The 27,368-nt window shown below is 33.9% G+C and overlaps 1 long non-coding RNA gene across 1 annotated transcript; it reads right to left on the bottom strand.

Moving 5' to 3' along the window:
* Positions 1 to 7,904: 7,904 nt before the first annotated feature.
* On the bottom strand, positions 7,905 to 8,583 carry LOC109815558 (uncharacterized). Its single transcript, XR_002241192.2, has 2 exons — positions 8,312 to 8,583; positions 7,905 to 8,207 (listed from the first exon to the last, which is right to left on the bottom strand). It is a non-coding gene; the product is annotated as an uncharacterized LOC109815558 (long non-coding RNA).
* Between the last annotated feature and the right edge of the window lie 18,785 nt (positions 8,584 to 27,368).

The following is a 27,368-nucleotide window of genomic DNA, read 5'->3' as shown; positions in this document are numbered from 1 at the left end:
ATAAGAATGTATATTTTTTGTCAATTTAGACTATAAAGGATAACACAAACATGTTATTACTCTCTCCATTATAAAATATTTACATATTAAGTTTTTGCACACAAATTTAAAATAATAATAAATATATCATTTTTTATGTAATTTTATTAAGATAGTCCCACTCATTTAATAAAAGATATTTTTAATTGTAGTGTTTGAAAATTTTATGAAGGAAAAATCAAGAAAACTAAAATTAACATTACATTAAAAACTAAAGTGTATTGAATTATGATTTTAAATGACTTTTTTAATTGAACAATGTAACACTCCGATATTCACAGATTATATGAAGGCCCAAAGTCCAATAAGGATAATTTAGTAGCTTAGAACAGGTCGTTCCCAAACTGGAACGGACCATTCCAAACTACTAAAAAAGCTTATAAACCCTAGTTGGGAACGAGTTGTTCTCAACTAGAACGAGGTGTTCCAAATCACCAAAAAGCTTGTAACCCTAATTAGGAACGGATCGTTCTGGTTTAAAAACGGGCCGTTCCAAACATGGCCGTTATGGGTTAAAATGCAACCCCAGAACAGGCCGTTCTGGTTTAAGAACAGGTCGTTTTGGATGTGAATTTTACACATGATGAATGAGTCCAGTACGGGTCGTTCCAGATCTGAAACGGGTCGTTCCAGCCATTCTTGATGTTTATAAGTAACACGCTCTGGCACTCCCAAAAACATATTTTTCACTTTTGACTTCTTTTCTTCTACACTCTCTAAAGACCAAGGGGAACCCAGAGGAAGAGACCAACCAGATCCTACTTTAGTTTCAGGTACTGCTTATCGAGGTACGGGAGAAAAAGAGTGATTTATGTGTAGAGTTACATGAGGGAATGGGTGGAGAGGAGTTCCTGTGGAATTTTTAATAATTTTATAATTATTTCTGTTTGGAGAATTATTAGTATTATGAGATTCTGTATTAGGATTATGAATATATGCAAATAATTTGTAAAAATGATGATATGAGAGAGAGAACAAAATCGTAGAAAAGTGTCTGTGAGCTAGGTTTTTGAAAAATTGGGGGTTTTAATATTTGATTTAAGTTTCTATTAAATTAGTGATTCAATCGGGTTTTATATTAATTTATAAATGTTATTGTTATATATTTGGTATTGATGATCTAGATGTGGATTTATGGTGAATTGCTTGAGGGGTATGTGAACCACTATTTTGTGTGGACTTATCTATTTTGTGTATGTGATGTGAAATTAAGTTATGGAATATGGAGTGATGTCTTGGCACAAATGTATACATTATATCTACCATTTTAGTATTGAATTGACAACATGATGTGACGAATGGTATGTTATGACTTAATTGTTCAATTAATTATGATGTGAGTATGTTGACATGAAATGAGATGTTGTGTGGAATGTGAATGTGATGTGATTGTGGTTTCTCACACTTATGTCGGGGGTGACACGACCTTGGGCAAGAGATGTTACAGGGGTGGTGTGACCTTGGCATAGTGTGGGATGTGTGATTCCTCACACTTATGTCAGGGGTGGCAAGAATTTGGGCAAGAGATGCTACATGAGTGGCGTGACCTTGGCATAGTGTGGGATGTGTGAGGTAATTAACACTTATGTTAGGGGTGGCACAACCTTAGACAAGAGATGCTATAGGGGTGGCGTGACCTTGACATAGTGTTAATTTCAAGATTTGTGATGATTACGAATGTGATGTGATTGTGGTTTCTCACACTTATGTCGGGGGTGGCACGATGTTAAGTCTCAATTACACTTCTTTTAAGATAGTAATTATTGAACAATTTCACTCACTCCATGCATTCTTATAATATAATTGTTCTCTTTTTGTTTAAATTTGTGTAGATATACCTAACCCAAAGATCATCTGACAATATCTTGATACACCTCATTTTTTATGCAGGTATTAGGTTTAGGAGTGAGGTTGAAGACCCATAGGATTGGAAATTTAAGGAGCTAAGGAGTAGGATAAGAGTACCTACGCCGGGCGCAAGACTACCCGTACTTGGCTTGAACAAGACAGAGAGCCACACTCTCTACAACTCAGAACTGCGCCGGGCACAAGAGTAGATGCACCGGGCGTGCCCCGAGACAGAGAGCAACTTAAACTCTTTGGAAGAAATCGTGTCGGGCTTGAGAGTAATTGCGCTGGGCGTGTCTTGAGACAGAGAGCATCTAAACTCTCTGGAAGGCCCTGTGCCGGGCGCAAAGCATAACGCGCCGGGCGTGGTAACCTTAACCTGACTCACCCAGCTCGTATTTGATCAAGTCTTCGAGGATTTTTCCCTCATTCACACATTGGGCGACTTCTAGGAGCTGTGGAAGGGATTCCCGGTGCTTGGGACCGTTCGTGTGTGGGTCTTTCCTTCGATTCTTCCATCTCTATTTTTGTTTCACCTTCATTGTTTTGAGCGGTTTTACCCATTATTTTGTGGGGTTAGATGTAACCAACAAAACTCTCTTGTAATCTTCACTTTATTAATGATATATATGTTGTTTCATTCATTGTTGTGTTATGTTTCTATTCTTAATGCTTGCTTTGGATTGATTTTCCTTTGCTTGATATAGAGTCCATTGGGTATTGGAAAATAACCTTTGAAACTAGCTCTAAAACAAAATACCCAGTGAGAAATGTATCTAGGAATGGAGCTTGGCCCATTAGTAGTCTTAAACCCTAACCCATAATGCAGGTATATGTATTGGATACTTAAGGAATTAATATTTATTACTTGCACCTAGGCTCTTGCTCTAAGGGATTAGGTTTAAGTAAACTTATGGGTTGATTGACAATGAATGTAGCAAGAGAACAAAGATTCATTAGTGTGAAGTTTGGTGATATCTGACCCCACAATCTTACAAAATCACAATACCATTTCTATCCCTTCCACACACACACACAAATAGTTTTATAGGTTTTAACATTCCAATAGTCATAACCTTTATTTGAATTGCATGACAACCTATGAAAAATTGGAATTATTCTTTAGTCACAAATAATCATTAAATGCTTATTTTACCTACTAGTCCCTATGAATACGATTTAAATTTACTACTTGAACGATCGGTATATTTGTTGTGTTTGAGTCCTTTGATAGAATAAAAATGATTTATAACAAAGACAGAAACTAATGTCAACGGAAATCTCAACACATGACCTTGGGCAAGAGATGCTACAGGGGTGGCGTGACCTTGACATAATGTGGGATGTGTGATTCCTCGCACTTATGTCAGGGGTGGCATGACCTTGGGCAAGAGATACTACAGAGGTGGTGTGACCTTGGCATAGTGTTAATTGCAAGATTTGTGATGGATTGGTGTGATTGTGAATTGTGATGTGAAGATGATGCATGATTGATAGAATTAGAATATATAGAAATGCTTGTAAATATTTCATTAAGTAATGAGTTATGATGAGGTTATGTTGTGGATTTTCCTTGTGTACTTTACATATATATATATTTTCTTTTCTCATCGTATAACTTGTGGATGTTTTAGGTGAGGAAGATCCGGCTTTGAGTGGCATCTAGAATGCAAACAGTTGAATTGTGGGCGTGCTATGATATTGTGACATCGGGGCAGAGGATTTCTAGGACATGAATTTTTATATGTAGTTAGAGTTGTACTTATTATTTTAAAAACAATTTGTAAACTCTTATGTTTTATTTTCTAATTTTTATTTGGCTAAAAACCTATTTTGGTCCCTTATAATAATTGTTTGTTTCAATTTAGTCCCACTTTTATTTTCGGTTTCAATTTGGTCTCAAATTAATTAATTGGTTTCAATTAAGTCCCTAATAAATTAATTGGTTTCAATGTGGGACTTCCGTCCAAATTTCTTTAAAGGTGATAACTGTTGGCCACGTGGATGCCACGTAGATGCATAGGTGGATGCCACGTGGATGACATGTGGATGCCAATTTTTTTGAAAATACCTAGAACCAGGACGGGCCGTTCTGGATGCACTCTTGGTGTGTTAATTTTGCATCTGATATGGGCCGTTCCAGATGCAAAATTAACACACCAAGAGTATATCAGAATGGGCCGTTCTGAAACCAGAACGGCCCGTTCTGGATTCAGAACGGCCCGTTCCAAAACTGAGAATAGAATATTATTTATTAATTTTATTAAAAATATAATAATTTTGAAAAATATTTTTTTATGGTAAAAATTTTAAAATTACTTATTTTTATAAAATATAATTATCTTATAAATAGAGTAATAACTTTTTCCTTTTCTCTTTCTATCTGAATAAATATTTAAGTGTCACTTTATAATTTTTTGTAACTTATTTAAAATTAGAGGAATAAAATGATAAAAATTAATAAGATAAACATAATAAAATTATTAATTTATTTTCTTTTAGTGTTCTTTAAATTTTTATATTCATTTAAAACAAAAATATTTTGTATGTTAATTTGAATTAATTTAACGAAGTATCATATGATTTTTAATTTTTTAAAATTTTTTATAAATTTGATCTATACATGAAAAACTTTTTAATTTAACAATTAAATGCTTAAAAATTTGATATAGAACATTAATTATTAAATAGAATAAATCTATCAAGACTTATTCTTGAAGTAAGTAAATTTTTTCTTCATTAAAAATGAAGATAATTTTACCACAAAATAAAAAATAATTAAAAAATAAAATAAAATATAAAAATATATTAATATATTTATTATATTAGATATAACAACATAATTAAAATATAATTAATAATATATATTTTATAAAATTATTAATATTTTATATATAAAAAAAAGAATGAAAAAAATTTTAGTGGGGGTAAGTGCCCTCACTATAATTAACTTAGATCTGTCCCCGCATATGGTTGTGTGGTGAAATGTTAGTCCTGTGTATTCTCTTCCTTTACTTCAGGTTCTACCTCTTCAAGAACAGGTTGTTGTTGGGGTACATCGTTAATGACTTCAAGGAAAAATACCATGTCATTTCATCCTTTACTGGTTTCAATTAGGTCCCTAATAAATTAATTGGTTTCAATGTGGGACTTCCGTCCAAATTTTTTTAACGGTGTTATCTGTTGGCCACGTGGATGTCACGTAGATGACACGTGAATGCCAATTTTTTTGAAAATACCTGGAACCAGAACGGCCCGTTCTGAAACTAGAACGGGCCGTTTTGGTTGCTCTTTTAGTGTGTTAATTTTGCAACTGGAACGGGTCGTTCCGGATGCAAAATTAACACATCAAAAGTTCAACCAGAACGGCCCGTTCTGGTTTCAAAACGGGCCGTTCTGGTTCCAGTTGTTTTCAAAAAAAATTGGCATCCACCTATGCATCTACGTGGCATCCACGTGGCGAATAGTTAACTCCGTTTAAATAATTTGGACGGAAGTCCCACATTGAAACCAATTAATTTATTATGGACCAAATTGAAACCAATTAATTAGTTTGGGACCAAATTGAAACAAAAAATAAAAGTGAGACTAAATTGAAACAAACAATTATTATAAGGGACCAAAATAGGTTTTTAGCCTTTTTATTTTCAATCATTTGGATATTGAAGAACATTTATGAAGGTTTTTATGTGAACCATTTTACCAATGTTGAAAAATTTATTTCCTTAATTTATTTACATTATTACAATATATGTGTTGGGGTAGTAAGGGTGTCACAAACAAAGTCCTCTGAATTTTAAAAGACTTTGTAAGATTTTCATGACTTTTAAGATTTTGTAAGATTTTGCAACACTTTCAATCAATATTTTAATGGATTCTGCAAGACTTTTAAGTTAGGATTTTAATGAATTCTACAAGACTTTGTGAACTTTGCAGAATTTCATAGATTTTTGACATACAATAAGGTTTTAAGATTTTTTTTCATACATTCAAATTTAAAGAGTCAAAGATAAAAAAAAAAAAAAAAACAACAACTAGATAAATAATAATAATAATTCTTCGTAATATCATGTCTTTCTAAATAACATTCACCCGCATATCCATAGTTATACTAGTCCTCCAAGCATTAACATCTTTTCGCTCTTACCTTTGGGTTTTAATAATAGGCTCAAAATTATAATTTTCATTAATCGGTAATGTTGAAGATGAAGGTTCGTCCACCACTCCAATTGAAAATTCATCAGAATGACATTCTTTACGAAGAAAGTTATGTAATGCTACACATGCTAAAAATTATTCTAAACATCATTTCAATTTTTTTTATAATTTGTGATTTAAAATATTTTATTTATAAATGATTAAAAAAAATAGTGGGACAACTGCCCTACTCTCTTATAACTAAATACGTCCCTTCGTTTTATATTGGTACTGAAGTAAAAATTTACAAACATCGATTAGGAGAAAAAAATATATATGAAATTTGTTACACGTACAAAATAATTTTTAAAATATTTTAATTGCTTTCAATTATTCACTCGTGAAGAAATATTTTTAGTATTGAATTCTAAGATACTGCAATGTCTTATGTTAATTTTTTTTAAATATAAAAAATCATAATTTCACAATATAAAAATTTAAAAAATAAAATTCATAGTAAAAAAATAATAATTGTTGAGTCATAAAAGGGGAAGAATAACAGTAACAAATTCAAGAGAAAGAGATCGCAGTTTTTGTGCTGAGTGGGTTCTTCCCCCAACTAAGATCCATTCTTATCTCATTCTAATCACAGAAATCCTAACTCAAATTCATCTTATATATATATATATATATATATATATATATATATATATATATATATATATTCTAATAAACCTAAATTGATTACAAGGTCTTGAAGATCTACGGTTGATTATAGAGATTATGATATCAATTTTAGCTTTCACATTTTCCTTTTCTTGACGCGTGTTATAAAAAAAATTACTACCGTTGAAAATTTCAAGCGTTTTCTGTGTTATATAATTGAGAAACAATCTCAAATAAATAGAACAAGTCAATTAAAGAGAACGACAAGAAAAATACAGTAAGTCAATAATACTATCCTTTACGTATAGAAGTTTTACCAAATAGGAAAATATAATAGGAATAGTAATACAATATTATATATGAGCAGTGGTGCAATATTATTAGCAAGAGAAAAAAATGGAAAAGACATGAGCATAAAAAAAAAATAGATGCAAAACTCACTTGAAAATTCTTGAAACACTTGACAAGTCACTTCAAACAATCCTCTAAAATCTGATAGGTTTGGATGTGATTGTTTTATGAATTTAGTATTTATAGATATTATTAAAAAGTCCTCAAAATCCCTCTAAAACAATAATATTTTAAAATCTCTATATTTTTTAATACCAATGGATTGTTTTTATGTTGTAAAAAGTCTCAAATGAATACTAATAGATTTTAATGGACTCTTTAAAAAATCTTGAAAATCCAGATTGAATATCACTGAATTGTTTTTAAGTGACATAAATCCTGATTGAATACCAACGACAGACTTTTATACAAAAAAAAAAGTCTTTTAAAATCTTATAAAATCTTAAACCAATACACCCCTTAAACATCATCATTCATTTAAAGACTTTTTCCAAATGTTAACACCGAAGTTATTTTGTAATAGAGAAAATAGATTTTAAATGTGTCTTAAGAATGGGTTATCGAGGTAGAACACGAGTTGTTTGATCTTTTTATTTGATAGTTTTGATTTATTCATTGTAAATTTTTTATACCAATGGAAATTTAGAACAAGTATCAAGTGAGTGTATAATACTCACGCACCTTGTTTGATCAACTGAATTATATCCTTTTAATAAAGAATTTATTGATTAAATGAATGTATTTATTGATTGTATTTATTGAATGAATATGTTCATTGTATGAATGTATTTAATGATGGTTTTGATTTATTGATTGAATTTATCATGCGTTTTTATAGATATTTCATTAAAGTTATCTCTGAATGAGACTGGTCAATTCAAGCATAAATTTATTAATAACTTCTGATAGACTTCCTTCTCTACCCTCTAAAACAAAATTACATATCCAATATTACATCAAACCTTTAGCTCCAAACTCCTTCTCAAAGCAATCATAGATGCAAACACATTCAAAAGTTCCTTTATTGCCGATACAATTTCCCAAGCCTTCATAATTTTTATACATGTTGTAGCAAGTCTGTTGACATTGACTGAGATTGCAGCTTCCTGGTTGTATCACCTTTTCACATTTTTTCACTTCATTTGTTTCGCTTGCCCCTGAAAAAACTGAAAATACAAAATCAAAGTTAGAACAAATTATTGAACAATGAAAAGATTTTAAGCATAAATTGATGGATGTGAAGAAATTATAAACTTTGAGATTAGCAAACCTAATACAACAACGACAAGGGTGAAAATTATTTCGATGAAAGGAAGCTTAGTCATCTCTAACAATTGTAATATCAATAACAATATTCAGCTCTATTCTTGATGTCTCTTTGTATACTATATGTTAGTGAAAACATTAAAAGTATTTGTTTATATAGACTAAAATAATTTGTCATCATCAATATTAATATTAATTGTAAGATACAGTAACTGATAAGTTGAAATTACATTCATTTAATATTAATTATTATATTAATTAAGAAATTAAGTTTGATTAAATTTTGAGTTACAAAAAATATGTGTGAAAAATAGTAATTTTTTTTAAAAATTAAATAAGATTGTATTATAATTCATTTAAATTGTGTTGTAGGTGATCATCAGCATGAGGATGTTGGTGATGAGGCTTAGGCTTCAATTGTGCGTGCTCTGATAGGATATGTGATATCGGGCATAGTTAGACTTAGTTTAATATTTTATTATTGTCATTTTGTTTTAGAAAAACTCATGTTCCATTTTCTCGTAAATTCTGCATTTGACCATGATTTATGTTTACGAATGTGAATTCTCTACTCTTATGTTAGTGGAACCATGGTTTTAATTCAAAAGATCTATTTACTCCAAGAATATATTTTCATAATTATTGTATATGTATGTTAGAGTAGAGGGTGTCACTGAAATTGAAATCAATTACAATATGTAACATATCAATTTAAAAATGAATTAAATTCGTAATTGAAATCGAAATCAATTAGCATAAAGAGAGATAACAATATATCAATTTAATACATAATATGTGAGAATCATCGAAAAATTTGTCAAAATATAAAAGACTATTATTCGATTCTTCATAACCCATTAGTCGTATATACCAAAATTGATATCAAAATCATACCTTTCATACAATATAATTTACTACAATATAATTTACTAAATTCAATACATGCTTGCAAATGTTCAATATATCATATACCAGACAAATACAATGTATCAAACACAAATCGAAAGTCCAGACTAATTAAATATAATATGCGTCTGACATAATAAGCAATATATCACCTTAAAATTAATTAAAATTTTAATTGAAATTGAAACCAATCCAATCAATTGCATTCAACCATACTAATGAATACAAATTATAGAAATAAACTTTACAGGAAGCAAACTTCATTAAAATCAAACAAACAACCCACATTTCATGTTACACCGCATGCGAAAATCCATTTCTCAATTTCAAAAAAAAAGTCATCCAATAATTAAAATCCTTTTCTCCTTATTATAATATTCAGAAGATACATATATTAGATTTTCTTTCAGCTATAAATGCATGGTAAATTTATATAATATTATAATCAAGAAACATGTCTAAAATATTCCTAATGATCAAACATGATAAATGGCTTTAATACTAATTGTTAAAACCAAATTCAAGTCTTTGATGAAAACTATCATCTATATACGTACCTGAACTCATGATGATAAGAGAGTTGTGCGGTTTGACCTTTTAGATCAACACGTATTCTTTTGAGAGAACCCTTTAATTATCTCTTTGTTTCTCTCTGATAATGGGATGTTAGAAAAGAAAAGAACGAAGTGTCATCTAGGGACCTAACCTATTTATAGACAATCATAAGGTCTTTTGATATTTATATATTTACCCATCACAAAATAGAATTATCTTTTAGTTACCACACATTAAAGGTCTCATAACCTTTCTGATACATAACTGCTAAAATAATTTATACATCATTAGATCACTTTAATTTAACATAATCTTATGTGTCTTTAATATATAATTATTCACATATAAGATCAACGTTGGATTAAGGATCTAACATTATTAACTTATTTAAAATTAATATTATTAATTTATTTAATATTACTAATGTAAAATAAGCTAATAAATCAACTTAGATTTTTAAAAAAGTCAAGCCATACCTATTAAAATTCTTACGATAGATATTAGATCAAGTCTTCCCCAACATTTTTTTATCTCTAATCCTAAGGCCATTTTAATGCATAAGAATGTATATCTTTTGCCGATTTAGACTATAAAAGATAACACAAATTAAAAAATAATAATAAATTATCATTTTTTATGTAATTTTATTAAGATAGTCCCACTCGGTTAATAAAAAAATTATTTTTAATTGTAGTGGTCGAAAATTTTATAACGGAAAAATCAAGAAAAATAAAATTAAGATTACATTGAAAACTAAAAATCCTCATTCATTTAAAGACATTTTTCAAATGTTAAAACCGAAGTTATTTTGTAATAGAGAAAATAGATTTAAATGTGTGTCTTAAGTATGGGTTATCGGGTAGAACACGAGTTGTTTGATCTTTTATTTGATAGTTTTGATTTATTCATTGTAATTTTTTTTATATCAATGGAAATTTAGAAAAAGTATCAAGTGAGTGTATAATACTCACGCACCTTGTTTGATCAACTGAATTATATCCTTTTAATATTATTTAATGAAGAGTTTATTGATTATATATATGAATGTATTTATTGAATGAATATTTTTATTGTATTAATGTATTTATTGACTTTTTATAGATATTTCATTAAGGTTATCTCTGAATGAGACTGGTCAATTCAAGCATAAATTTATTAATAACTTCTGATAGACTTCCTTCTCTACCCTCTAAAACAAAATTACATATCCAATATTACATCAAACCTTTAGTCCAAACTCCTTCTCAAAGCAATCATAGATGCAAACACATTCAAAAGTTCCTTTATTATTGCCAATACACTTTCCCAAGCCTTCATAATTTTTATACATGTTGTAGCAAGTCTGTTGACATTGACTGAGATTGCAGCTTCCTGGTTGTATCACCTTTTCACATCTTTTCACTTGATTTGTTTCGCTTGCCCCTGAAAAAACTGAAAATACAAAATCAAAGTTAGAACAAATTATTGAACAATGAAAAGATTTTAAGCATAAACTGATGGATGTGAAGAAATTATAAACTTCGAGATTAGCAAACCTAATGCAACAACGACAAGCAGGGTGAAAATTATTTCGATGGAAGAAAGCTTAGTCATATCTAACAATTGTGATATCAATAACAATATTCAGCTTTATTCTTGATGTCTCTTTGTACACTATATGTTAGTGAAAACATTAAAAGTATTTGTTTATATAGACTAAAATAATTTGTCACCATCAATATTAATATTAATTGTAAGATACAGTCACTGATAAGTTGAAATTACATTTATTTAATATTAATTATTATATTAATTAAAAAATTAGATTTGATCAAATTTTGAGTTATACAAAAAAATGTGTGTGAAAAATAGTAATTTTTTTTAAAAAATTAAATAAGATTGCATTATAATTTATTGCCTTAAATTATACTTTTAGTCATTAACTTATTTTTTAAGATTCATTTTACTCTTTTATCTTTTAAATATTTATTTTAGTTCTTTATTTCTTAAATTTAAATCAATTTGACGTTATAAAATCATAACTATTTTTAATTTTGAGACATAATTTTGAATTTTTTTATTAATTCAAAAATAAAATTTGTTTCATTGAATTTATTTATATGAAAATTATTAAGCACAACTAAAATTCAAACAAAAAGTCTCATAAACATGGTAAAAATTGCATAAACATAATTCCAAAGAATAATTGAAAAAATCTATTTTCATATTATTTTTTAGTTGTTTGTAGACTCGATATATTTTTCATGTGATTTTTGCTATGATTGTAGCTCTTTTAGATTCGTCAATTGAATTTTATAGTTTTTATTTAGGTGAATACAATGTTATAAGTTTCACATATTAAATTAGTCAAAATTAACTGAAAATTGTGTCACAAAATTAAAAATAATCATTTTGTTATAAAAGGATAATAGATCCGAATATAAAAGATAAAATATTAAAATAAACAATTTATAAAATAAAAGATCCAAATAAATATAAAAAATAAGATAAATAAGTAAAAGTATAATTTAGCTCAGTTTATTTATATATAAATTATTAAAAGATGATAATATATCGTATACCTCTAAAACAAAATTGCAGCTCATGATGATAAAAATAATATATAATAATTTCAACTATTCAATCCTTACAAAACAACATGTAAAGATAAAAATAAAAAGTTAGTTTAAATTATAGTTATAATTAAATAATTAGTTATGATAAATAATTTATCTTGTAGTATAAAGTTATTTTATTTATTGATATTTTTTAAAAATATTAAAATTTAATTTTAAATAATTATAATAAATAAAAATTGAATTAGATAAAAAAAGTTAAAAAATTTCTAAAATCTCTCTCATCAAAGAAAATTTCTTAAAATCACTCTCATGTAAGATAGATGTTCATGTTTAATATATGGAGGTTAATTATATATCTTTTATTAAAAATATTAAAAATTAATTTTTACACTTAATTAATTTATTTTTAAATTAATTTTTGCTCAAATATTAATGTTATTTTTTTTTATCAATAATACAAAAGATAAAAAATTAAATAATATATTAATATAAATTATTTAAAATTTGAAATGTAAATTATAATAAATACATACTCCTATTATATAGAAAGACCATATAAGACATTAAAAAAAACTTTGTAATTTTATGATTTAATAGTTTTTCATTAATTATATTTAAATTTTGTATTTTGATTGTAATTAATAATTAACTAGTGGAGTCAAGGTACTTTATATCTATATATTTAATAAATATATTTAAAAATTATCAATATAATGACCCATCATAGTCAATACACTTTGTAGAATCACTAACACTAGCAACTAAAGTTAAGTTACTAAAATATACAGGATTAATAAGAGAAATATACCATACATATAAGTTATCATGAGTATATAAAAAGAAACCAAACAAATATAAATATGATATATATATATATAGTCATCCCAAAATAATCCTACATCCTAATGCTGATCAAGCACACCTATACAAGGTACATTAGTAGTACCGCCATCAAAAAGTCACAACACCTGCCTGCATCAGCTCCTAAAGCTTAGTTTTGATCTGCTCCCATACAACGTATGATCATCGCAGTCCAAACCACCATGGAAATAGAAAGGGTAAGCTAGAATTATGTATATATAATATATATATATATATATATATATATATATATATATATATATATATATATATATATAAACACGTATCATGTATGAAAACTAATCACATCTCAACCAAGCATGTACCTCACCCAATCATGTCCCAAAAGACATCAAATGCACATGAACACATCTCAACAGACATTATATGCAAACACATTGACCAATGTGTCGTCACGCATTCACCTATGAAAATCTCCTAACAACATGAACAATCTAAGCGATTTCCACCCTACCGAACCAATCCAATGCTTTTGACGCCCGAAGCATCGACTCGATCACAACAAAATGGGATACTATATAATCCCTCCTTTGGTTTCTCAAGTCTCATCACCTACACTAGAAGAGTCTCGTTCCATCGTTAGGAGTAGTACAGCTGGATATAGGTTTACCTCGACCTTGGTATGCATTACCAAGTCACATATGAAATTCGCCCACTGATTATCCTCAAGGAACCACGTAACCTTTCCAGGTACTTGGTTAAGGGTTGTAGCCCTCGACCTCCTACCTTACTCAACCACTAACTAAGGATTTGGAGGAGACTCAACACACCTCAAAACTTGCTCCAAGAGACACACCTACTCAAGGAGGGTTTTCCAAATAGTGGCCTACCTGAGCACCACTCCAAGATATCCTATGTGGGATTTTCAGTTTTCAAAATAATTTTCTCTCCTCAAATCCTAAGTTAGCCATCATGCTATAATGCCACACCGCATTTTCAACACCCACACCTTACCATACATCTACTATATACATCACATCTAGTCAATGCATATAGAGATCAATAACATTAATCATGTATAGCATACCAACGCTTAACATCTCAATCAAGAATCACATATCAATGCTTAACAATTCATACAATAATAGCATATCAATGCTTCACAATTAATTCAACATAACATATCAAACATATAAAGCATACCAATGCTCTCACCATTTCAAGTACACAAGGATAGCATTCCAATGCTTATTATCATCATCCTGTAACACACAACATGCAATAGAAACAATCATTCTATTCATGTTCACCAATTTCACCCATCATACAACATGTATCACATGTAATTTATCAAAATCACATATTTCTACATTGACAACCTTCACATAAAACAACCCATAGGGAGTTCTACTACTCCAATAACTCTCATCCTTATCTCATATGAAAGACAAGAACATTTTATACAAGTTTCATGAAGAAATCAGTTTCTAATTCCCTCATCTATCACGTTAAAAATTGTAAAAATCGCAACCGTTTTCCTAAATGTTGACAACTTGACCTTTGCTCACTAAAAAGGTCATAACTGGAGCTCTAGACCTCCTTTTTGGGTGATTCCAGTGCCATCGAAAAGCTAACATCCAAGGATACAACTTTTATAAATAACTCAAGACCAAATTCGGTCATCTACTCTCACCTCTGCAGCGCTCAAACCAACACTTTAGCGTTGGATTTCTGCCAGCTCAGTTTCCTTCCCATGGCTATGGCCATGAACCACGACCATGGTTGTAGGTCTCTACCACTACACATTTTTCCTCCACGGCCATGGCCATGAACCACGACCATGGCTGCAAGTCTCTGCCACTACAACTTTTACTCCATGGCCATGGCCACGAACCACGACCATGGCTGCAAGACTCAACCACTACAATTTTTACTCCACGGCCATGGTCATAAACCACGACCATGGCCACAAATCACGGCCATGGCCACGAACCACGACCATGGCTGCAAGACTTAGCCACTAAAATTTTAACTCCACGGCCATGGCCACGAACCACGGTCATGGCCACGAACCACGGTCATGGTTGTAGGTCTCAGAATTTTTTGTAATTCCATGGATTTCACCTTCAATCCTCTCCTTCTCTTCACTAATCTTCCCTCTAAACATGATCTACACTTAAAATCTCTACCCAATTTTTTCACACAACCCAAGAAATACAAGAAATTCAACATGCATGCAGCCAAATTCAAAGAAAATCATCAATGTTCAACCTTCCATCAAGAAACCAGAACCCCAATGTTCAACATGCAATTCACTTCGAATTCATCCCCCCATTTACAAATTTCATAATCAAGTCTCAATTCATTCAAACAACCTAACATGCAAATCAAAATCTTAAACTTTCTAGCTTCCCTTACCTCAATCCCAAGCTCCACGAGGCAGAAGAAGAGAAGAACGGAGAAGAAGAGAATGGAGAAGAAGAAAAGAATGGAGGAAGAAAATCTTTCTTCACAGCCTAAACTCCACCACTGTAACCTTGAAAAAGAAAACAACAATGAAGAAGCTTCAGGAAGAAATGAGAGTGAAGAGGAAAAAAAGAAACAAGGGGAAAAGGGTTTCGGGTCTCACAATCAATATCCATTAAATCAATTGGTACTACGTTTGATCTTCAAACTTCAAAGTTTTAAGAGAGAAAGGAGGGTTCAAACAATACCGGTATAACTTTTACTATGTATTACACCGTTCAATAACTTTATATTAAATATGAATTTTGTAAATTCAACCGCTTGATTGAAAGTTCATATCACTTTATATGTTTATATCAAATTTTGTTAAAATTGAACAACAACTTGAAGGTAATCAAAGTATTCATATTTTATTATATTTTGAAATGTTTATATTACATCAATTTTATTTTATAAGAATGAAGTATCAAATCATCTTAGATTAATATAAATATATATATATATATATATATATATATATATATATGATTTAAGAGTAAGAACTTTCAATCTAATAGTTGGATTTATAAAATTTACATTTAATATAAAGTTATTGAGTGGTGTAATACTTAGTAGAAATTATATCGGTATTGTTTGAATTTAAAGTTCTTAATATATATATCAAGTTTGTAAATTTTTGAAAAATTTTAAAATTATTTAATACTTTGTTTCATTAATTCAAATCAACATATAAAATGATTTTATGATTATCTATCAATTTGAATTAAAGAAATAAAGTATCAAATAATTTTAATTTTTTTTTTTAAATTGCAGACTTGATTTATACATTAAGAAATTTAAATTTAATAGTTGGATAATTGTAATTTGATGTAAAACATGAGTTATTGAATGAAGTAAACTTACTCTTGAAATAAACTAATCTCTCCTCATATATATATATATATATATATATATATATATATATATATATATATATATATATATATATATATAATTTTAATACATGATAATAGAATTAAAATTATTCTAATAAAAAAATTATTTATATTATTTAAATAGGCCAACATGTTAGGGTTAAAAATATATATAAAAAAATCATGATCCCAATTTGATATTCAAAATATTCTAACTACGAACAACATTTTGCATATATAATTATAGGGAGTAATTTTAACTTTACATGATATCTTAAAAATATAAATTACAAATTATAGGAAAAAAATTCTAGAAGTATATAATATGTTTTTAAGTAAAATTTTAAAAATTTAACATTATTATGTGTTCCGGTGCCTAAAAGTTCCATATTAAGAATTGATGTTAAAGATAGTTTATAAATAAAAACAATGACGTCTCCACGAGTGTCAAACTGGACAAAACCGTGATGACCTCACGAGGCGCCTTTTTAGTGACCTTTTAATAAAATATTTTTGTTTTGAGTTTGTTTATTAAAAAAAAAGTAAAAAACTGCTTATTTAAAAAAAATAAGTTTAAAACAAACTCAAAAAAATATATTTTATTAAAAGAAACGTTTTTAGAGAAAATAAAATTTAATGAAACATAAAATATTATTGCTAAAGATATCATTCAAAAATGCGTATATGTGGTGCAAATATATTCCTAAACTAAAGCAATCAGGTATATATGATATGATGATCAAAAAATTGATACTGATAATGGTCATTATTACATGCTTTTAGATAATTTGAAAGATTAGTTACTAATTTTTACTTATTCCATTTTTAATTTAAAATTAACATAAACTATTATCTTATATATGTGCGTGTTATTTTTAAATATAAAATATTTATTGATATTATAATTTTTTTTAAGTTTTGAAAGTATATTTTGACTCAAAAGGTATGATTTTTTTTTCTCTTTAGAATTAGTCCATTTTTATTTTTTCTATTCTTTATATTTAACAAAAAAAAAGTGTCTTTTTAGCCTCTAATTGAGCAGTGCTAGAAGTGTTGGGGGCCGAAACCGGGTCGTGATGGTGGATTCCGATTTGGTCCACCAACTCATCGTGATTGTTGAGCACCTAGGGGTTACCACACATACACATGTCTCTATATTGGTGAAATATTATCCGCTTTAGGCCCAAATCCTCACGGATTTGCTTTTGGACATCACCTAAAAGGCCTCATACTATATGGAATGGTGGACACCCTTATAAACTAGCCAATGTTCCTTCATTTTACATATGTGGGACTTGGGATGAATCCCAACAAGCCTCCCCTCAGACCAAGGACCACATGTCTCGTGACCTCCTCCCCTCAAGCGATAATCCGTCACCATCTTGTACCGCCGTTAACTCTATGGGACACGCCGCCTGAACACCACAATATCAGGAAGACTTTCAACACAAGGGATCCCAAACTTGGATCCACCTACCAGTCATCATACTCGTCGAGCCGGTTACCTGATCAGACTATCGGCTCTGATACCACTTGTAGGGCCCGATAGTCCACTTGTTGCTCCACCATAGCCCGATAGTAGAAGGAAAAGTAAAAGCCTAAGAGGCAGTGTTCTCGCTCGTGCTCTCGGACAGGTCATCCTCATTCACCAGCTCCCCATCCCGCACATCCTTCTCTATGTGCATAGCAAAAAGGTCCACCCCGCCGCGAGCATCCTAGCTTGACGAACTGCCTTGGCAAAACCTTGTTGGTGCTCAACCACAACGGCACGCTCGGTCTCGAGGAGCTTTGCTTCTAAATCCTTCTTAGAGGAGATCAACACATCGATATCCATCTTCAAGGAGCCAATCTCCTCCTCCTGGCCAATAAGAAGCACCTTGTCACATAGACCCTTCTCGGCAGCCTCCCCCAACTCAGCCTTCAAGGCCAGGTTTTCCTCCTCCAAAGATAGAGCCCGGCCCCGAGCAGCCTCCGCCATGCCCTTAACAAACTGGGCAACCTTCATCAACTCGCCAACCTTGGCAGGGTATGCCTCGTTGGCCGCCACAACAACCTCCAAGGACTTTTGAATCCTTGAAAAATACCTCTTCAAAGATTCAAGCTCGCCGACACCCTTCTGCGCCCTCTCCAACTCGGCCTGATGCCTCTCCCACCGACGCTTCCAGTGATCCACTATTGTAATGGACCTCTGCATGAATACCTCAGCCGAGTCCAACCCCCCGACCGGACCCACTTTCTCTATCATGGCCTTATCGGCCACAAAGGCAGGATCCTCACTGTAGAAACTCCCGGTGGTCAAGTTTGGATTCCACAAGGAAACCACGTTAAGCATCGTACTAACTTGGTCCAACCTCGCCAGGGGACGAGTCACGTCAAAGCATTGAACTATGCACCGCGACCTCGGAGCGTTGGAGGGACCAGGAGGAGTGGAAGTTGAGGTAGGCGGAGCCGAGGTCGGCACCTCCAAACTTGGGCCTTCCACATGAGCTTCAGTCGAGGTCAACACCCGAGTCACCTGCAAAGAAGTGACAAAACTTAAAACGTTTTCGTAAGTTACAAATATAAGGATGACACACAAAATCAAAGGGGGAAATACTAAAGAAAAACAAAATAAAAACCTGTCTTTCCGGGGTAGCCTCCACCATAGGCTCCCTTGGCAACGTCTCAGCCTGAGGACTCTCGGTCAAATCTATAGTGGCGGCATCGGCGACCTTGGATGTCACCTCCTCAAGAATAGGGGTGCCCGACGCTTCGCTGACCTCTTTCTAGGCCCTCTTCCTTTTACAACGAGTCTCCAGGGGAGCAACCTCCTCCTCGCCGGGCTTGGGCACATCGAGCTCCTCGGTATTAAATCTGGCTTTAAGCTCATGCCATTTGCTTTTCCCCATCAGACCTGCAAACACAAAACAACATAGCACATCAGAACATCGCAAGAACACCGAAAATTGAAAGGGAAAACAATGAAATACTCACTCTCCAAACCCCTCTCCTTATTCGTCAAATTGGCAAGGGACAGGATGAGTTTGCTATCCAATGGGCGTGGAAGCTCGACCAAATTGGCGATGTCGTCCTTGTCAAAATCCGACAATTGAAGACAGCTCGACCCATTAAACTTGACTGGGCTTCGCTGCCAAAAGAAAGGAAACCTCGACTCCCCCTCACTATGGAAAACTACTTCGTCCCTTGGGTCGGCAACCACAGGTCGGATCCGGAAAAATTCTTTCTTGAAATTTTTATATGATTGGGAGTAAAGTTGGAACAACCCCCAGCCTTACTCCCACTAAGAGACACCCAACCTAGGGGAGGCTCGCCTAACTTAAGTTGATAGAAATGCAAAAAAAGGCAAAGACACACCCATTCCCAAGGCTGAGCACAAAACTTGAAACGCCCTTAAGAAACCCCAACTATTGGGGTGCAACTGGCAGGGGGCCACATTGACGAACCTAAGGAAGGCACACTTAAACTCAGTGAATGGCAAGCAAACACCGAGATCCCTAAAAAAATACTCATACATATATAAAAAAAATGGGATACTCGGGGTACCCGCCATATAAACACACTCACCGGGCTGACAAGGCTCAACCTGGATGAGCTTAGAAATGTTCGACCTACAAATCTTCAACGTTTTCCACATAGCATTAACATCCAGAAACGCCCTAAATCGACTCTCGAACTCCCTAACATCCCCCCTAACCCACTCGTACCCCGGGACGGAAATGGTGGGTGAGAATCTTTGGGATTGTTCCCACCCCTTTTTTTTTCTCATCAACAGCGACCATTTCCCCGGCCACCGCCGCCTTCAAACGGGCCTTAGCCTTGCCCTTGGAAGGTGTAGGGGGAACATGACCTTGCTGCCCCTCGCCGACAATTTTTACAAAAGAAACACGAAAAGGAGAAATGGGAAGAAGGGAGAATGAAAACAAGTACCTGATACTCCTAGGACCAAAACTCGCGAACGTCAACGACGAGCGAAGTGACCACCGTTACCACAGGGAACAATGGGGAAAATAGAGAACGCAAGCACGAGAGAGACAAAGGCAACAAAGAAGACAAAGAAGAAGTTGTGGGGAAATAAGGAGGGAAACAAAGGTTTAAAGTAAAAAACGACACGGAGGTAAAGGCATTAAATAGGGCTCATAATGATAGGGCACGCCCCATCATTACAAGCCGTCATTCTTTATGACAAGCCGCCTTCGTTCATGAAACGAGGCGACGTTTCGACGACACGCGGCACTCAACCCAAGAGATCAAAATGAAAAAGCCACAACCTTTCACATGACATCGGCACTAACTCCTCGGCTAAAAGCATTCGGAGCTTCGGGGACTAGTGTACTGCCCACATCGACACTAGGGCCCACCCTGGCGACGATGGGCTCGGACCACACTAACTCGGAAGGTCGGCCCATCTCTCCAACAAATAAGATAAGCTGATAAGAAGGAGATATTATCATATCCTAACCAACTCAATTATCAACAAGGGAAAAACCCTAATTATATCAAGGTACGTACACTATATATATGAAACCCATACACCCACAAAGACTAACTTAAGCATTAGAGTCTCTTTTGCAGGTACCAACCCCATCTCGGAGCAGCAAACGTACCGAGTAGAGGAGGCTCACCGATCTTATCCAGAGATCGTCTCACCCACCGATCTCAGGTAAGAACAATAAGTATGTAATCTTTATTATATTATACTCATGGTGTTTGTTTATAAGTCATAGGAATAAAAAAAAAGTTTTTATTTATTTTTTATGCACAACTATGAGAAAATCCACAACAATATTATAAAAAAGAAAAAAATTACATAAATTTATTTAAACATTATTTATATCTCATATTTATGTCTACAACAGCATCCCAGTGAATATTTATTATTTCACATTTATTTAACATGATTAAGTCTCTTATGTTTACATCTACAATAATATTTTATCATATGACACCCCCTTTCATTCAGGGTGATGACCTCCTCTACAAACTTAGGTAATTCTTGTCATCTCAAAAATCTCTAATTAATGACCTTGTATATTAATCATAAGCGAGAAAACAAATCATTAAAATAAATTAATATTTAAATTTTAGACAACATCCTAATAAAGGGATGATATCTTTCATATCTAAACAATATTTTCAGAGATTTGAAATTGAAATTTTGAATTACTATCCCAACAATTCCTTCCTTATTTAAAATTTTCAAATTCCATTTTCTTGTTATCATGGATGTTCGTCACAATTATCTTTAATCATATTTTTGCTTTAAAATATTTCTTGTCTTCATTCCACAAGTATTCGAAGGAGGAAAGGGAAGGGGGAGAATTTTAATGGAAAGGAGGAAGGGGGGACCGAGGGAGAGAGGCGAGGGGAAAAGTTAGAAATTTTGTTTAGTTGAATTCCCCTCCAACTAGACACTATGTTAAAGTCCTTTCAAAAAAAGAAAAAGGTGACCCTTAAAGCTTAACTATCTCTGGAAATAAGTTATAAATAATTACACATACGTTAACTCACATTAATGAAACACACCATTTAACATCTACACCTTTAAGAAGACTTTCAACACAAGGAATCTCATACTTGGATCAATTGCGATGGAGCAACGATGCAAGTATTTAGAGCATAACTATGCTTTATGGATCACCACTAGATATACTCATAAATCAACTTCTACTACAAGAATGGGTTAAACCATGATCCTTTATTTAGAAAAAAAAAAGGATAAACATGGGTTATGAATACAAACAAAGTCTATTGGTAAAAGACCTTTTAAATAATAACCAAAAATTAAACTATGAAGACTTAGATCCAAAGTTAACAATTTTATCGATGTAGAGACACATGTATGATAACTTATGGTACACAACACTTTCATTGTCAATACTTATCTAAGCTAGTCATTTAGTCAAATTATTGACTTTGATATCATTGTTCATAATAAAAAAAATTATTTTCCTTACGCACAACAACGAGAGAACTTAAAAATATCATAAAATAAATAAATAAAAAAACACAATTTTACTTAACGTAGTTCAACCTCTCATATCTATGTCCATAATAACATTTTAATCAATATTCATTAGCTCAAATTTATTTAATGTAATTGAGTCTTTCATGCCCACATCTACAATAGTATCATATCATATGACTTCCTTTTTCTTATTTAGGGTGGTGATCCCTTTTACAAGTTTGAGTCATTTTTTTATCTTAAAATTTTTTATTTATTGACTTTGTATTGTCGCCACCGGCCCGAAACGGGCTTTCGGCATTCGCGAAGGATGGTTGGACTCGTTTACTTGTTTAAAAATGTGGATTGCTAGAATGACTTATTCTCAAACTGAGACCTCGTCAAACGAGCAATTTTATTAAAAGGCTCACCAATCCATGTTAATCCCAAGCGGGACCCTCCATGGATTAGCGGTTTTCGTAAAAGGAGGGTTCTTTGGAGTCGCCACCAATGTTTTACTCAAAACATTGGAAAAAGGGATAAGGCAATCGATTCAAAAATCGACTTCGGCCATTACAACCAGAGTCGGGTAAGGGAGTCGGTTACGCGTGAGGAAGGTGTTAGCACCCCATAGCGCCCCTTTCGGGTTCCCTATGACAGATTATTTCTAAAATAACAATATAAAATTACTAAATTACCCCTATTTATTATAAGCGATTATACTTTAGATATCTACATGATGACAATTTTTAATATGCACACAGAAAGCAGTAAAAGGAAGGATTTAAGAAGAAACCTTTGAAGCGTGCTTTTATATATTTCGAGTAAAACTGGGAAGCTTTTTGGCGTTCCCTCGCTCTACAAGCCCGCTCGCTCCCTCCTATAAAATTTTAACTATGGAAATCCGGAGGATTTCCCTTCGACTAGGTTCGATCCTCAAGCAAAATGGCTCGGGGCTCAAGAACTTCGTCGGATCAACTCTCCGAGTGATTTCTAGGGCAGAACACTGCTCAAAAACCCCAGAATACTCAAGGAGAGGGTTAAAACTATGTGGAAAAGTCCCCTATGACGTCCAATTGACGTCATATTTATAGGGAACAGGCGCAATACGGGCTATGGAATCAATACGGCCGTATTGAAATTTTTGAACTTCAATACGGCCGTATTGAGTTCAATACGGCCGTATTGAAATTCAGAAATTTCAATACGGCCGTATTGAGTTCACTGCGGCTGTATTGAAGCTTCAATACGGCCGTATTGATTTCAGTACGGCCGTATTGAAGTTTCAGAAACTTCAATACGGCCGTATTGAGTTCATTGCGGCCGTATTGAAGCTTCAATACGGCCGTATTAAGTTCAGTACGGCCGTATTGGGCTTCATTCCCTCCACTTCCTTATTTTAAGCTATTCTAAGACCTCTAGACCTACAGAGAACCCTCCTAGGGCCTTCCAGGAGTCCTTCTGGCTGATCTTCCTTCAGTCTTCGAGAGTCTTCAAGCTTTATTTCCGACCCGGACAATTTTAGGGGTCTACAGCTGCCCCCCCTTTACTTAGTCAAACGGCCTTTTGGTGTACCGATTGACAAGTAAAGGAGTTGACCCAATTGTCCGGGTAATGTGCCAACCTTCTGACTTGTAATGTCTTCTGGTGGAAAATTGTTGAGTAGCCTCTCCAGGTTGATGCATACCTCGGCGTTTCTGACAACCTTGGTAGTTGAGTACCGCCTCTCCAGGCCCTGCCTCTTAACATTCGGCAGTTGAGTATTGCCTCTCCAGGCCCTGCCTCTTAACATTCAGCAGTTGAGTATTGCCTCTCCAGGCCCTGCCTCTTAACATTCAGCAGTTGAGTATTGCCTCTCCAGACCCTGCCTCTTAACATTCAGCAGTTGAGTATTGCCTCTCCAGGCCCTGCCTCTTAACATTCAGCAGTTGAGTATTGCCTCTCCAGGCCCTGCCTCTTAACATTCAGCAGTTGAGTATTGCCTCTCCAGGCCCTGCCTCTTAACATTCAGCAGTTGAGTATTGCCTCTCCAGGCCCTGCCTCTTAACATTCAGCAGTTGAGTATTGCCTCTCCAGGCCTTGCCTCTTAACATTCAGCAGTTCCTGCCTCTTAACATTCGGCAGTTGAGTATCGCCTCTCCAGGCCCTGCCTCTCAACATGAGGTAGTTGAGTATCGCCTCTCCAGGCCCTGCCTCTCAACATGAGGTAGTTGAGTATCGCCTCTCCAGGCCCTGCCTCTCAACATGAGGTAGTTGAGTATCGCCTCTCCAGGCCCTGCCTCTTAACATTCAGCAGTTGAGTATTGCCTCTCCAGGCCCTGCCTCTCAACATGAGGTAGTTGAGTATCGCCTCTTCAGGCCCTGCCTCTCAACATGAGGTAGTTGAGTATCGCCTCTCCAGGCCCTGCCTATCAACATGAGGCAGTTGAGTATAGTTTGTCTCCACAGTCCACAATGCTGCTTCGACGGTTTGTTTTTCTGATTTTGTGTCGCTGAGGGCTGGATAACGCAGGGATCCGTCTAGGGGATGTGCAGTCATTCATAGGTTCCTGTGCCCCAACTTGCATTGCATTGTTGGTACCCATGGGGAATTTTTGACTCCTTGAGGTGTAGACACAGATGCTCTCTCTTTGAGCGATGCCTTATGTTTGGCTGACGTCCTTTTGACGTAGGTGGAGTATCCCGGTTGTCCTTATTCGGGTATCTCTTTTGGATTTTCTGATTTTTGCTGCCTCTGTGTAGGCTGTTATCCACTGGGGATTTTGTCATTCATTTCTTGACTGGCCTCTTCTGTTAGGCAAATAACCTTGATGTTTGGTGCTTGGCTGGATGCCGCATTCCGCTTGGGGAATATTTATTGATATTTTTTGATTTTTTTCTTTTTGTAGGAATGCCTCTTGAGTAGGCGACTGGGGATTTGGGGATCTTATGTATCCCAGAGTATTATTTAGGAAGCCTCTACAGGCTTAGATTCACTCAACGCCTGAGTTGGAGAGCTATCTTCACTGAGGAAGTTTAAGTCCTTTGACTTGGATATTCTGCTTGGGAGATCGTACTTCCATTGGGGATTTTGACGATCTTGCTTTGGTAACTCTCGCTGGGGATTTGTTCTATGAGCTTGAGTTGAAATATCTCTGGGGAGTATTATTTCAGCAAGCCTCTCCAGGCTCAGTTATTCTGAAAGAGTATTATTTCGGCAAGCCTCTCCAGGCTTAGTTATTCTGAAAGAGTATTATTTCGGCGAGCCTCTCCAAGCTCAGTTATTCTGAAAGAGTATTATTTCGGCAAGCCTCTCCAGGCTTAGTTATTCTGAAAGAGTATTATTTCGGCGAGCCTCTCCAGGCTCAGTTATTCTGAAAGAGTATTATTTCGGCGAGCCTCTCCAGGCTCAATTATTCTTGAAAGAGTATTATTTCGGCAAGCCTCTCCAGGCTTAGTTATTCTGAAAGAGTATTATTTCGGCGAGCCTCTCCAGGCTCAATTATTCTGAAAGAGTATTATTTCGGCAAGCCTCTCCAGGCTTAGTTATTCTGAAAGAGGCGATTGATTTTCCAAATCTTTTGCCTTTTTGTCATTTTTGGCTTTTTTGTATTTTTTGCCTTTTCTGTTGATTTGCGGCTTTTTCTGTTGACCGCTGCCATACACAAGCAATTTTTCTATTTTTTTCTATTTTATGCAATTGCCTCATGATAAGGTCTTTGAATGTGCAACTAATGTGTGTGTGATGCACAAATGCAAGCTTGATTATTTTATTAATGCTTTTTAGAAAAATGAATGGCTCTCCCTATCCTCCTCTTCTTTGGAGGAGTTTCTGTCATAGACGCGAGGGAGGATTTTTGTGAGCCTTTTATGCAGGAGATTATGGATTTTATAGGAACCCCTCAAATTTTCTTTATTGACCGATTATTAAGGAATTTCATACAATTTTTTTTGAAATACCAATTTAGAGGCATAATCACATGGTCAAGAGAGAAAAGAAATGAATAGATATTTTATTAATATTCACAAGTGTTTTTACAGAAAGATATACAGAAGGAAATTTCTGAAGAATGGCTGGCCAGGGTAGGCTATATACATTGGGGATTAACAATTATATCTGTAATTGTTGCTCTTTACGTTCCCCTAATTGCTTCGGCCTGAGCCAGGAGTGTAGATGCTGCAAGACGCTTGCTTCTAGAAGATAATCACTTGAACCGCCTTTCGGTTTTCGATTCAAGCGATCGTTGCTTGCTTTGCTTTTACATCTTATTCTTTTGCCCCTAACTTTTGCCTAGGACGTATCCTAGCGGGGATGATTTTGCCTTTGTTTTGCCTAGTACCCTTGTACTGGCAGGCTTTTTATTTTGCCCTAACTTTTGCCTAGGACGCCCTTTTTTGGGTTTTCATCCTAGCGGGCCTATGCAAGCAACGTCTTCAAGCATAGTACTTCTTTACCACGTCAGTGTTGACTAGGTATCAAAGTTCTTCTCCATCCATGTTTGTGAGGATCAATGCTCCTCCTGAGAAAGCTCGTTTTACCACGTACGGTCCTTCGTGATTTAGGGCCCACTTTCCGATTTTATCCTTTTGAGTTGGTAGTAATTTCTTTATTACCAACTCTCCCTCATGGTAGACTCGAGGGTGGACTTTCTTGTCAAAAGCCTTTTTGATCTTCCTCTGATAGGCTTGACCATGGCATATGGCGTTCAGCCGTTTCTCTTGGATAAGGTTCAACCGGTCGTATCGGCTTTGAACCCTTTCTGCCTCGGAAAGTTTTGCTTCCATGATTACCCTTATATAAGGTTTTTCGACTTCGACGGGTAGAACTGCCTCCATCTCATAGATGAGGGAGAATGGAGTAGCTCCTGCAGACGTGCGTACTGAAGTCCTATAGCTATGAAGAGCAAAGGGTAACATCTC

This window comes from Cajanus cajan, chromosome 10 (genome assembly GCF_000230855.2).
Source record: "Cajanus cajan strain Asha chromosome 10, NIPB_CcT2T_4, whole genome shotgun sequence".
Lineage (NCBI taxonomy): Eukaryota > Viridiplantae > Streptophyta > Magnoliopsida > Fabales > Fabaceae > Cajanus > Cajanus cajan.
The sequence above is the reverse complement of the archived record's forward strand: the minus strand, read 5'-3'. Positions and strand labels throughout refer to the sequence as shown.